Below are 12,530 nucleotides of genomic sequence, written 5' to 3'. Positions count from 1 at the left end.
AGTAGAGATGGGGTTTCATCATGTTGGCAGGCTGTTCTTGAACTCCTGACCTCAAGCGATCCACTCGTCTTGGCCTCCCAAAGTGCTGGGATTACAGGTGTGAGCCACTGGGCCCTGCCACCCTTCAGTTTACTTCTAAGCTGAAATAAACCAATAGGAGCATCATTGCTTTGGGCCAATGTAACAAACTGCTCCTGGTTTACTCCAGGGGATTCTTGCTGCCTTTTTGGTGTATGTTAAAAATGCTGCCGCTGATTGAAATAATTTAGCATCTGTTTCACTGAACAGTGATCTCTGAAGTTGCCCATGTGTGAACACATAATTTCCTCTCTTTGTGGACAATTCTGATGGTCTCTGTTGCATCTCTTGTGTACTTAAAAATGGGATCCACAGGCCGGGCACGGTGGCTCACGCCTGTAATCCCAGCACTTTGGAAGGCTGAGGCGGGCGGATCACCTGAGGTCGAGAGTTCGAGACCAGCCTGACCAACATGGAGAAACCCTGTCTCTACTAAAAATACAAAATTAGCTGGGCGTGGTGGCGCATCCTGAGATCCTAACTCCTCAGGAGGCTGAGGCAGGAGACTCATTTGAACCTGTGAGGCAGAGGTTGTGGTGAGCTGATATCGCACCATTGCACTCCAACCTGGGCAACAAGAGTAAAACTCCGTCTCAAAAAAAAAAAAAGGATCCACAAAGGAGTCACGGAAAATACCAATGTCTAAAATATGTTGGATAGAGAGAAACTTCAGCCATTATATGAAAAGTAATATTTTAACTGAATAAAAAAAATTGTCAGGCAGGCTTAGAAGAGTAGACATTTCTGTTCTGAATTGCTTTTGCTTGATCAGTTTAGTCACTCAAATTGTGTGCTTGAAGCGATTCCCATCTTTAATGCCTGTTCCCATCAGGAAACTTTAATTTGAAAGTGGCTTTCTCAGTGCAGGCAAGACTAAATTCTTCCCTTTGCGAAAGATGACATTTTTGCAGTGTGCTCTGAGGGATTCCGATTTGCGTTGTTGTAACACAAGTAAGAAGGAAGTTACTATTTGGTGTTCAGTGCACAGGAACATGCCCAATGGGGTTAGGGTGCTTGTGGAGGCAAGATAGAGTGCCTGTTGTGGGCTCTGAGCCCACATACACATACACACGGGTTCCACAAAGGCTCACAGGACATGGGAGCCAGAGGAAGCTCAGGCGTCACCTTGTTTTATAACTTCATGGACAAGGAAGCCCAAGTCCATGAATGTTGAGTGACTTGCCTGCATACAAACAAAACTAGTTAGTGTCATTCCCCTGCCCTCCCCCCCGCTCCCCGCCCCCTGCCCCCTGCCCCGGCCACTTTCCATACTTCTCTTCTGGCATATTCTGGAATATTGTCTTCCTTTGGGGCATTTTAGAGATAAAAATAGCTGGAACGTAAAGTACTAACTTTTCCAAAAAGCCAAGTCCCATTGCACTTGTTTGGAGTTGTCTAAAACCTCATGTCATAGCCTTTCACTTCCTTGCTTATCATTCCCATCTTTATCTTGCTGTATTTTTCTTTCCTCTCTTCTCTTCTCTCTCCTCCCATTTCTGCCCCATCAAGAATGGGGAGGGAGGATGGGCAGGCTTCAGGATGTGAGTAGTTTGTCTGATTCCCTTCTCTTCCTTTTTTTTTTCCCCTCCTACTTTTTCATTCTTTTGGTTGAGTATTCTTTATTGAGAACCCATAATGGGCCAAAGTCTGTGCTTAGTCCTGGGGTATAACACTAAGTACAGAGATATGCTCCTTGCCCTCCTGGACATTCTGCTGTGGGAAGGCAGACATTAAAATATCACTAATTCAATTAGGATACAGGTACACTGAGCAGGTTTCTCTGAGGGACATATTGCATTTAAACTGAGCTTGACAAATGGGTAGGAGATAGGCAGACAAAAGGAAGGGTGTGTGTGTGCGTGTGCACGCGCATGTGTACACACATGCATGCTGGGCTGTATGGGGCCCTGGAAAAGTCTGTTTCAGACAAAGGGAAGAGCAAGTGAGAACGCCAAGATATGGGAAGGAGTTTAATCAATAACAAACAGAAAGCTGGGAGTTGGGTGTCTGGCAAGGATTTTGGGCACAGTCTTAGGAGCATTGGGGGCCCAGGAAAGATTTTAACCTAAAAATGATGTGGTCCAATTTGCATCTTAAAAAGGTTACTCTGGTTGCCTTGTAAGAAATGGATTGGGCAGGAAGTGCGCTTGGTGTACTGGTGGAGATGGGGAAATAGCAAAGGCTGGAGAATACTGTGTAGAGGTACCTCCCCTCTGGGCGATGTGATGGGGGCTTGGTGTAGATGGACGCAATGGGGATGGACAGAGTTAACTCATTCAAGATACGTTTAGGAGCCAAATCTGCAGTTCTTGGTCATTGTTGGATCAGGGAGATGGAGATGTTGAAAATGACTTCCTGGCTTCTGGCATGAACACGTGAATGGATGGAGGTACATGAAAGCCATGGGGACTCTGGAGGGACAGCATGTATTTGGGAGAGTGAGATGGGGCAGATCAGGGGTTTCACTTTGGTCATAGTCTGTTCCTGTTGCCAACAGAAAATACTGTAGACTGGGTACTTTGTAATTAATAGGAAATGTTTACTCACAGTTCTGGAGGCTGGGAAGTCCGAGATCAAAGTGCCAGCAGATTCTGTATCTGGCGTGAGCTGGGCTCTGCTTCCTGGATGGTGCCTTTTTGCTGTGTACTCACATGGCAGAAGGGCTAAAAGGGGAAAAGAGGGTAAACAGGTCACTTGTACCTCTCTTTTAAGGGAGCCGATCCCATTCAGGAAGGTTCCATCTCGTGGCTGAATCACCTCCTAAAGGGCTCATCTCTTAATACAATCACATTGGCGGTTAAGTTTCAGCATATGAATTTTCAGGACATTGACCATTAGCAGACACATTCGGTGTGAGATGTCTGACGCTGGGAGTCAGTTGAGTATGGAGGCAGGTGTGGCAGTCAGAAGTGGGGTATGTCCTGAAGATAAAGATTCCTATGATTTTTTTTTTAATGCCTTGGATGTGGATCATTTTTGCCTAGGGAGAAGGTATAGAGTGGGGAGAGAAGGGATTAGGTCTCAGGAGAGAGCTCTAAGGAACTCCAACATGTTGCATGGGAGAGGAAGATCAGGGTAGGGAAACCAAGAAGGGGCATCCAGAAAAGTACGAAGAAAACCAGGGAAGTGTGATGCTGATTGAACGATTTCCTAAGGGGCTATAGGCCAATACTGTGATCGTATCTCTGTGTTTGTTATGAATTCTCTACGTTGTTGAAACTGCTTATAAGTAGGTAACATACAGTTTGTAAAGGAAAATCTTATTTACGTGGGAAAGTCTTTGTTTATGCCCACCATGGATCAATTGATGCCTGTTAATTATTTTTGGTAACTCCTTTCATGCTCAGATTTTTTATCTTGTTTGGCTGATCATTATGGGGTCATCCTACTCATAGGGCCTGGAGCCAGGTAAAAAGCTTTAGAAAAGATATGCTTGTTGCGAAATATAACGGAAACACACCCGTGAGCTGATGCCCAGCCATGTCCTGCTCCTAATCTTGTGTTGACTTTCTGTAGATGCTGAGTCTTACACTTAAAATATCCTTGAAAGTGATGATGATTAGATGAGTTTTTTTTTAATGTGAAAGAGAAAGAGGTATATTAGATATTCAATGCAGTCCTGCCTGCCTGGTTCACAAAAGATCATGCATTCACCCAAAAGATCATGCATTCACACCTGCATCCATACTCAATTGACTCCCAGTGTCAGACATCTCATGCCGAATGTGTCTGCTAGTGGTCCATGTCCCCGAAAATTCATATGCTGAAACTTAACTGCCAATGTGATTGTATTAAGGGGTGGGCCCTTTAGGAGGTGATTCAACCATGAGGTGGAGCCTTCCTGAATGGGACCAGCTCCCTTATTAGAGAGGTACAAGGGAGCTGTTACCTCCATTTCCCCTTTTAGCCCTTCTGTCATGTGAGTACACAGCAAAAAGGCACCATCCAGGAAGCAGAGCCCAGCTGGTGCCAGATACAGAGTCTGCTGGCACCTTGATCTTGGAAGAGAAAGGAGAAAATTTGATTTTTGGTCTTTGGAGCAAGAGACCTATGACTAGGGCTTTCTGCAGCCAAGGCCTGAGAAGTGTTGACTGCCTGTATGCAGGATGATTTTACTTACTGTGCAAATCTGCAAGCAAATCTTATGAAGGTACAAGGTGGCCAAACTGTGCTGCACCAGGGAGATAGCTGGAAAATCATGAAGGCATTGGGAGGTAGAACTGAGCTGAGATGCTAGAATTTTCTTATTTTATCCTTTTCTGAATACCATTTTTCTGCAAATCCCAGAAGTATTGAGCCAGAAGGGGTGTTAAGGATTTATCTGGGTTAACCTTACTTTGTTGATGAGGAGACAACTAAGGCAAAAATGATCTGGGGTACTGTCATATGTTATCTCTTGAGTATCCAGTGGGCTTGTGGTTGATTCTTTCAAGGCAATTGGCCATGAAGAGAAACAAGATGTTGGTGGCTTGACTGGATTGTGCTGCCAGTGGAGCACATTGACAGCTATTCCTTGGTGCATTTGTTGAAAATTCTGGTCAGGTGTTTGGAAAACTAGCAGGCTTATTTTACCATCTTGAGAATTATCTTCTCCTCCAGTCCTTTTCAGTGTCTTAGAAATCAGTCCAATAAAAAATGCCTGCTGGCAGGCTCAGTGAGAAAGACCAGTGAAAAGAATGGGAGGTATCAGAATTTAAGAGAAAAAAAAACTGCCCTAAGCATTTTTCCCCTGAAAAATTTAAAAATTTTAAATTAGGATTTTTTTTCATACCATGGAGAATGGTTAAGATGTCCTGTTCATGTGCTGCTTAATAGTACCTTAATTGAGCTTGGCAGACTCTAACACATTCACAGACGGGGAAAAAGAAGGTACAATCCTTGTGAAATCCTCAAATATTGTACCTGCTCTGCCATCTTCAAGATGAAAGGATGGGAAAAGTACTGAGAAATAAAATAGCGGTACCCAGGTTACAGTAGCCAGATGGGAAGACATTACAAAGTTCTTTTGAACAGAGATGCTCTTCAAGACTCAAGGAGCAGTCGTAGTTGAGAGTATGCATTAGTGCAGGGAATCTTGGCAGAGAAAAGGCTCCTGGGTTCACAGAAGGACCCTCCCTGGAGATCCTCAGGCCAATTTCTCAAGGGTCCTCTGCCCCTTCTGGATGAGATGGCATTCTGTACCAGCAAATCTAGAGCAAAAAGCTGAGCAATTCCTAGACTTTAAGTCCATCCCCATACACGCTGAGTAGAGAAGGAATGAAAGCAGAAGACTTAAAAGAACCAACGTTAGCGGTGAGCTCATTCCCTGGCACTGCCTGTGTTTGCACCCGGGGCTCAGGCTTGGACGCTGAAGTATGTGGCTCATGGAATGAGCAGCAGCTGTCTTCTTACCTGGTGTTGGGAAGGCACTTTGAGTTGGTGCAGGATTTATGTTTCCAGGTATGTGGCCCTAGAATGCAGCTTGGGGCTCTGCCCAGTACCCCATTCCCGCATCCGAGGTTTCATCAGACAACATAAAATAAGACAAAAGTGCTCTGTATTTAGAAATGGCTTTTCCCCCTTCTCCACCAAATTAAGATGCAGACTCGGACATGGGCAGGTAGAAGTCGAGAGTAGGGCCGTGGTTTTTGGGGCAGTGGGAGTAGTGAGCCTGGCTTTGCTCTGCTGAAGGGCAGCAAGTGCCCATGCTTCTTTGGCTGCCATTGATTGCCTGCCTCCGTGGGCTGCTCTGGCCATGATGGGGTGGAGCAGATTCAGGAAGGGCTACTGGTATGGGGTCTGCAGAGCTGGCTCTTTCCAGACTTCTTCCTCTCACTTCTTAAAACCTTAGCTCACCAGTGTCTTCTTGATCAGTGCGGAGCTCCCTGTTCTTAGAAGAGTTTCTATTCATTTTCGATTATGTCTGTTCATGAAGCCCACCCTGCTACAAAGAGGAAGAATGGGGTCTGGGGGCTTCCCATTATGCATCTGTGCATGGATGTATTGATATGTATTTGTGTGTGTATGTTTATTAGCACATTCAGCCCTTTTTAATTTTTTTTTTTTTCTTGAGACAGAGTCTCGCTCTGTTTCCCAGGCTGGAGTGCAGTGGCGCGATCTTGGCTCACTGCAGCCTCCACCTCCCGGATTCAAGCGATTCTCTTGTCTCAGTCTCCTGAGTAGCTGGGACTACAGGCATGCACCACCAAACTCGGCTAATTTTTGTATTTTTAGTAGAGACGGAGTTTCACCGTGTTGGTCAGGCTGGTCTCGAACTCCTGACCTTAGGTGATCCACTCACCTAGGCCTCCCAAAGTGCTGGGATTACAGGTGTGAGCCACTGTGCCTGGCCCTTTTTAAAATTCATTTTCTCTGTGTGTCTTAAGTGAGAAAGCTACAAAGCAGCACTTTGAGAGAATAATACCAAGCTCAGTCCTGCTCTTAGGGCCACAATGTACAACTCCCCCTGCCCTCCAGCTTTCTTTTTTTTTTGAGACGAGTCTCGCTCTGTTGCCCAGGTTGGAGTGCAGTGGCGCGATCTCGGCTCACTGCAAGCTCTGCCTCCTGGGTTCACGCCATTCTCCTGCCTTAGCCTCCCAAGTAGCTGGGATTACAGTTGCACTCCACCACGCCTGGCTAATTTTTTTTTGTATTTTTAGTAGAGACAGGGTTTCACCGTGTTAGCCAGGATGGTCTCGATCTCTGGACCTCGTGATCCGCCCGCCTTGGCCTCCCAAAGTGCTGGGATGACAGGCATGAGCCACCGCGCCCAGCGTGCCCCCCAGCTTTCTCGTCAAAAGTTGTAAGAAGAGAAGCTGTTTTTATGTGTCGTCCATAAAATAACACACATGCTAAACAACTATTTACACATAATCTTTAGAGTGTTTACTCTGTGCATTGGATATGTGGACATTTGAGAAAGTAAGGGGTGGTGGGGGAGAGAGTGGGAGAGGGATTTGTTAAAAGGCTTCAAGCGTCTGGAGGTAGTAGGCTTTCCTCGCGTTTTTGTTGAGCCATTATGTTTTTATTTGCCCCATGTGTTTTTACCAGTGACCCTGGCTTCTCTGGGGAGAAACTTTTCCCACAGTATTTTGCACGTTTTATGTTTGAACCGTCCCGTTGAACAGAATTCAGGTGACTTCGCAGGTTATTGCTCTACCTCACCTGGCAGACAACCAACATGTATACCGGTGACGTCACAGGTTCGCTGAAGCCTGCCAGAATGTTTGGAAGGGGACCAAATGAATACATTAATTAACTTGTTAAAAGATAGGGAGGCTTGCTTCAGACCTGGGTACACCTTCAAGTCAGTGAAGATCATAAAACTGATCTATTTGAAGAAGCTGAGAGCACTGACTGTAAACATTTAAAGCTAAAAACGGAACCTATTGCACAAATTGCTACAAACCAGAAGTGATATCCCCTGTGAGACTGGACTCCGTGGAGGACTATATGTCTAGAAAGCAAAATTGCTTTCTTTTCTTTACTACAATCTTGAGAATTCTCTCTTTCTCCAGTCCTTTTCAGTGTCTTAGAAACCGATCAAATAAAAAAGGCTGCTGAAATGTTGAAAATTCAGCATTTCAAAGATTCATTTATAATAAAATTTAAAGCATTTAAAATAAACCTAGAAATAAATTTAACAGTGAATCTTCTGTTTTTTCGAAGTGTACTTTTAAACATTGAATTTAGAAAAAGATGATTTTGTGAGCAAAGCCAGTTCTACCCCCAAAACATTTTTATATTCCTGAGCTGACACGGTAAAGTTAGATTTGCATGAGGTACAGGAGCTAAAAAGTTGCATTTAAAATGCAGCAGAGTATATCGTGCAGAAAGTCCTGCAGTGGGAATTGGGAGTCCTGCCGGGCCGCATTACTGAAGCCCTTTCTAGACCTTTGTTTTCTTACGTATAAATATGGAGGTTGAATTTAGAGATCTTTAAAGTTGCCTTCAGCCCCAAGTTTCATTATAGTCCCTCTGTTATTAAACATTGATTGATAGCCTGTACTGTGAAGGTTACAAAGGTAAAGAGAGTTCCTGCCCTCCCAAGGCAGGGATTATCCTCTAATTGCAAGGGTAAACCAATCAGGCAAAGAGTTGTACTATAAGATTGCACAGGGTAGGCCACTAGCGGTGGCTCACGCCTGTAATCCCAGCACTCTGGGAGGCCGAGGCAGGTGGATCACCTGAGTTCAGGAGCTCAAGACCAGCCAGGCTGACCAACGTGGTGAAACCCCATCTCTACTAAAAATACAAAATTATCTGGGCGTGGTGGCACACACCTGTAATCCCAGCTACTTGGGAGACTGAGGCAGGAGAATTGCCTGAACCTGGGAGGCAGAGGTTGCAGTGAGCCAAGATTGCACCATTGCACTCCAGCCTGGGCAACAAGAGTGAAACTCTGCCTCAAAAAAGAAAAAAAAAAAAGACTGCACAGGGTAGGTGCCATAAGTGGGGAAGAAATAAAATGCTGCTGGGTTTAGCAGGGAGAGAGCCAGCCTGCATCTAATGGGAGGATGCAGGAAGAGCTTCATAAAGATGGTGACATTTCAAGATGTATTTCAATTCTTTTCATCATTTTCCTTTTAAAATAAGTCCGTCAGTGTTTTCCTGTTGCTCATGTTGGCCCATGGGAGTTATGTCTCTTGCCTAATGCTGCCATCCAGCAGTGCCTACACTCAGGTGACATATTTGCCAGTGGACCTGTCATAAGAGTGCAAGGAGGGAAGCCTGTAATGTTCTGCATGTCCTGTCGGGACCCCCCTCCCATGAGCCTCTGAGGAAGCGGGAGTCCATTTCTGAAACCACCCTCGGCACTTGCCCGCAGATACCCTTCTTCACTTGCTGTGATGCCACAGGAAACCTTAAAAAGAAGTTATTTCGGGGAAACACACCCAACAAAAAAACTCCAGTGCTAATTCTGCTCTTCAGTGGGTGGATTATTTTATGTACCAGATTCACAGTAACAGAAGTATTTCCTACAAGGGAAGGGACTCCTGCTGCACTTGGACCAAATTAATTTATCCAGGAGTTAAAAATAGCCTCCGAGACTTCTATCCTCATCCGTAGTTCTGATGAGCAAAAGGAGACAGTGGGGGAGTGGGTGGCATGGCCATTCTCTTCACCCATCAACCTCTGGCCACAGGGAAGAGGGAGGGATGAGTATTTGCCCCGTTGTCTGCACCTGATTAGCTGGGAAAAAATGCACAATGTAATTACAAAGAAAATGCTCCCATTTTCACCAGTGTTTGGAAGGCATGTTTTCAAGGGAGTCACCTGGGGGCTTTTCAGCTGAATCCCTAGGTTGTAGTTCCTACCTCCCATCTTTGGAACTCCACTTTTGAATGGCCTGGACGGGCAGTAGTACATCCTTTTCAAAATCCTTACCTTTGCTGAGTTGTCAGCCTCTGAGAGGGTGGTGAGATTGTCTCGGGAGACAGACAACAGGCCAGTGGAACCCAGTCAGAATAAGGGAGCCTTTTGAGGTGGGCAGAATTGTTTTTGGTCAAAAAAGGAGGTGAGATGATCAATTAGAGTGATTTTGTTGTGAAACTTATAAAATGCCTCTGACATCAAGTCTGGGAACAGACCTTTGTGTATTAACCATAGAGAGTGTGTTTGCATCATTGTATAATGTCTCTGGGGCACTTTTATTTAATATGGTTATTTATTTATTTACTTACTTATTTTGAATTTTAGAGATGAGACTTGCTATGTTGCCCGGGCCGGACTTGAACTCCTGGACATAAATGATCCTCCTGCCTCAGCCTCCTGAGTAGCTGGAGAGACAGGCATGAGCAGCTTCACCTGGGGCATGTTTGGTTTTTAAAAAATTATTTACTTGGAGGCCAGGCGCTGTGGCTCATGCCTATAATCCCAGCACTTTGGGAGGTCAAGGCAGGTGGATCACCTGAGGTCAGGGGTTTGAGACCAGCCTGGCCAACATGGTGAAACTCCATCTCTACTAAAAGTACAAAATTTAGCCAGGCATGGTGGTGCGTGCCTGCTCTCCCGGTTACTTGGGAGGCTGAGGCAGGAGAATTGCTCAAACCCTGGAGGCGGAGGTTGCAGTGAGCCGAGATCGTGCTGCTGCATTGCAGTCTGGGTGACACAGTGAGACCCCGTCTAAAAAAAAAAAAAATTATTTACTTGGGATCTGGCCTAGGCAACATAGCGAGACCCTATTTCTTAAATTAAAAAAAAATTGGTCATATTACTTAATGATCATATTTACACAATGAATTCTTTGTGAGGGGGTCCTGTGTGTTTTCTCTTTGAAAGCCGAGTGCCTGATACAGGGCCTGGCACAAATTAGATACTCAAAAAGTATTCGTTGAACCAAAGAGAATGAGTTGGTGAAGGTCTGATAACCTAATTTGATCACCAGTCGTATTTATCCGGTCTTGAATTACTTGAATATTTACAGCTGTGCATGAGACTTTTACTGAACTCCCCTAATACCCAAGAGTAGCCGTCTCATCAGCATCATTATTACGGCTGATGCTGGGGGTGTGGGGGAACACACCTGATGGGCTTTTCTGTTTTCCCCAGTAACTGTTTCAAAGCGTAGTCTTCACTATTTGGAATTTAGTTTAAGAAGTAGTGGGTGAGGCAATAGCTTTTGACTGGTTGGGATCAACAATTGGTATGATGGATTCCTTGTTTATTTTTTCTGACCGATCCAAGTGACTCAGTGATACTAGACATTTCGTGATGTACAAACAGCCAAATTACCTGCCCCTGAGAACTGTTGTTGGAAATGGTGTCTGGAGAGCCTGCTGTAGGACTGCAAATTCTCGGAAGCCCAGAGTTGGAAGATCCACGGCACAGGATGTGACATCTTTGTGATACTCACCATGTATTTAGCGTCCCTTATCTGTCTGGTGTTTTTCTTGCATTTATTCATTGTATGTAAACATTAAATGTTTCTTGAGCATTTATTGTGTGTGAGGTATTATGGGAGGCAAAGGTTAAAAAACACGGTTCTTGTCTTCAAACAACTTATCCTTAGTGGGAAGTCACGTATATGAATAAATATTACTATTCAAATAGTCACTTCAGTGGATAACATACATAAATGCACTAGGTATGCATTATTGTTCCCATTGTACAGATGTGCAAATTGAGGCTTGAGGTAGTTAAGTGATTCTCCCGAGTGCAGTAGTAAGTGGAGCACTAACCTTTGAACTGGACCTCTCAACTTCCAAACCTGTTCTTTTTCCACAGTACCACGTGACTGAACAGCAAAGCTAACTTAGGGGCAGTTTTCTGTCAGTGAAGGCTCCATTTTTGTGGGTGGAGTCTGGGGTCATTGTGACTATGAGAAATCTTAAAATGGTAAAAGAAATTTGGAATCATACAATCCTGAGACATTAACAGTAAAAACATTCACAAGGCAGATTAGCAACGTGAACTAGTAAAGACAGGAGCATGTAGGGCTGATGGGACCGGGTGGGAGCTGGCAGCAGTTTGGAGACTTGGTTTAGGTCCTTCTGAAGAGGGTACAGAGTGGGACTTTTCAGGACATTGGGTTTCTGGAAAGATCCGTTTCAAGTGTCTACACCCTAAGCTGAAAGCCAGCCCAGAGAACTTTTTGGCTCATGCTGGAGCTTATTCCTGGATTCTAATGAGTCATGTTTTTTAGAAGCTGAACTTCTAAACTTCTAAGCTGAGTCCCATTCAGTTAGCTGGTACCTTCTTCACCTTGGCTTTGTTTTCTGTTTTTGCTGCTTAATAAATTTCCAGCAGGAGATTTAGGAAGGGTCTGTGGACAGAGAAGTAGATTTCCCAGGATCTAAGAAAAGAAGGTTGGTTTACTCTGGGTATTCTAGCTGTCATTATAACTGTGTTATTTTATTTATTTACAAAGGGATCATGAGCCAGAACCAATCATAACAATCAAATGAACCCACTCACTGTTTCAGCCTCTGATGGTGGCTAAGAGAAAACAGCAAGTGGGGAGCACCCCACCTCACAGTCGCCTCTGTTATGTTGTACCAGAAGCTGGGATCCAGCACCCTCAAACGTAGAGGCTTGTAGTAGCAAGAGTCACATGGACAGTGGGAAGGTCCATTCTAATTATTTTGTTAGTAATTCATTCTGTTCTATTTATTCTTATAATCTAGCACATTCCAAAACATATTTGTTTTGGGAATGATAAACCAAGGGTAAAAGTCAGGTTCTAAGAAGTATGTCATGGCCACGAAAATAACACTGCCGTTGGGCGTTGCCGTGGTTCTGACTGGGTGAAGGTTTCCCAGTGACCATCTTTGTGTGGAGAGAGCACGCTGCTCCTCATGTTGGGGATGTCGTGCCACCCACGTACATCACTGTCCTCAGCATTCCAGCACTCTTGCCTGTTCTCCGTGCATCTCTTCCGCCCTGCAAGCCATTGCTTATGTCACCCTGATTGATCATGGTGTAACACCCGGCTGTCCTCTGCACACAGGATCCCAAGCCAGAAGTCTCGGGAT

General features: G+C 44.8%; 1 protein-coding gene across 2 annotated transcripts in view; it reads left to right on the top strand.

Annotated features, from left to right (window-relative positions):
• Positions 1-12,530, top strand: part of PRKCA (protein kinase C alpha) — a 498,125-nt gene that overhangs the window by 193,693 nt on the left and 291,902 nt on the right. The gene's annotated exons all lie outside the window — the stretch shown is intronic.

This window comes from Gorilla gorilla, chromosome 4 (assembly GCF_029281585.2).
Source record: "Gorilla gorilla gorilla isolate KB3781 chromosome 4, NHGRI_mGorGor1-v2.1_pri, whole genome shotgun sequence".
NCBI lineage: Eukaryota > Metazoa > Chordata > Mammalia > Primates > Hominidae > Gorilla > Gorilla gorilla.
This window is presented reverse-complemented; position numbering and strand designations above follow the sequence as displayed.